Source organism: Rhinopithecus bieti, unplaced genomic scaffold (genome assembly GCF_001698545.2).
Source record: "Rhinopithecus bieti isolate Rb0 unplaced genomic scaffold, ASM169854v2 scaffold_3878, whole genome shotgun sequence".
Classification (NCBI taxonomy): domain Eukaryota; kingdom Metazoa; phylum Chordata; class Mammalia; order Primates; family Cercopithecidae; genus Rhinopithecus; species Rhinopithecus bieti.
Genome location: NW_016805059.1, coordinates 4056652 through 4058725, shown reverse-complemented (window position 1 = coordinate 4058725; position 2074 = coordinate 4056652).

Below are 2074 nucleotides of genomic sequence, written 5' to 3'. Positions count from 1 at the left end.
AGCTCTTATTTTTTGAATTTCCAGCTTTTCTGCCCTGCTTTTTCCCCATCTTTGTGGTTTTATCTGCCTTTGGTCTTTGATGATGGTGACGTACTGATGGGGTTTTGGTGTGGGTGTCCTTCCTGTTTGTTAGTTTTCCTTCTAACAGTCAGGACCCTCAGCTGTAGGTCTGCTGGAGATTGCTTGAGGTCCACTCCAGACCCTGTTTGCCTGGGTATCAGCAGCAGAGGCTGCAGAAGATAGAATATTGCTGAACAGCAAGTGTACCTGTCTGATTCTTGCTTTAGAAGCTTCATCTCAGGGGTGTACCCTGCCATGTGAGGTGTGGGGTGTCGGTCAGCACCTAGTGGGGGATGTCTCCCAGTTAGGCTACTCAGTGGTCAGGGACCCACTTGAGCAGGCAGTCTGTCCGTTCTCAGATCTCAACTTCCGTGTTAGGAGATCCACTGCTCTCTTCAAAGCTGTCAGACAGGTTCGTTTGCATCTGCAGAGGTTTCTGCTGCTTTTTGTTTAGCTGTGCCCTGTCCCCAGAGGTGGAGTCTACAGAAACAGGCAGGCCTCCTTCAGCTGGGGTGGGCTCCACTCAGTTCCAGCTTCCTTGGGGCTTTGTTTATCTACTTAAGTCTCAGCAACAGTGGGCACCCCTCCCCCAGCCTCACTGCTGCCTTGCAGTTAGATTGCAGACTGCTGTGCTAGCAATGAGGGAGGCTCCGTGAGCGTGGGACCCTCCTGGCCAGGTGTGGGATATAATCTCCTGGTGTGCCGTTTGCTAAGACCCTTGGTAAAGTGCAGTGTTAGGGTGGGAGTTACCCAATTTTCCAGGTGTTGTGTGTCTCAGTTCCCTAGCTAGGAAAAGGGATTCCCTTCCCCCTTGCGCTTCCCAGGTGAGGCGACGCCTCATCCTGCTTCAGCTCTGGCTGGTTGGGCTGCAGCAGCTGACTAGCACAGATTGTCAGGCACTCCCCAGTGAGATGAACCCGGTACCTCAGTTGAAAATGCAGAAATCACCTGTCTTCTGTGTCGCTCACACTGGCAGCTGAAGACTGAAGCTGTTCCTATTTGGCCATCTTGCTCTGCCCGATTTAAAGGATTTTTAATATGTCACTCTGAAACTCTGTTGGGGTGCTTCTTTATATCTTTAGTTTTTTCTTTTAAGTTTGGTCCATTTAGACTGTATGTTTACTGAGATCAATTTTGGTAAATTAAATTTTCCTATAAAATGTATTTTTAAATATTTTAATAAATTTCTATACAGTTGTGCAGAAAAGTCTCTTTTGATGTTAATTCCTCTCTTTGGTGGCTCTCATTATCCCCTCTTAGCTCTTTCTTATTTTGTATGCTATTATTTTTTACTTTCTCACATTTAATTTAATTTTATTGATTTTTAGGGAATAAGATTTATTTATTCATAAACTCTGTGAGTTTTTTGTTTGTTAATTTTTTAACCTTTAATATTTCTTTTCTTCTAATTTCTTCATTTTTCTAATTTATGGCAATAGCTTTTACTCCCAGTTAATACCTATCAGGCAATTAGAAAGCATTCTATTTCCATATACTCTACCTTTCTTCTCTCATTTTTGTAGTTAAAATTTATTCAGATTATCAGGGCATATATTAAGTATATACTATTCTATCACCATTATATCTATCATCACTTCTACAGTTAAATATCTTTAATGGCCTTATGGTGAACCTGCCCCAGTATTTCCCAGTTGTCTGAAACTCATTTTCTTTTTTTTCTTTTTTCAATTATTTAACAATGATTTAACAGGACAATGTGATTTCAGGCAGAATTATAGAATCAAAAATTATTTCAGTGTTCCATCTGAATACCTATATCCATGCAACCACCTAGCAAATTCTGAAAAATTAGACAATGAAAAAATAAATAACATCTTTATGTAAGACATTACTTGCTCAAATATTAGCTTTGGCCATAAATCCTTTAAAAATACATTGATAAATTTTGCATATGAGGTATATTTATGCAACTTAAATATTTTTTAAATACCAGATAAAATGAAGTAACTTTATTTTTATTTATTTGCACAAATGATAGAAATTTTCTATCAAG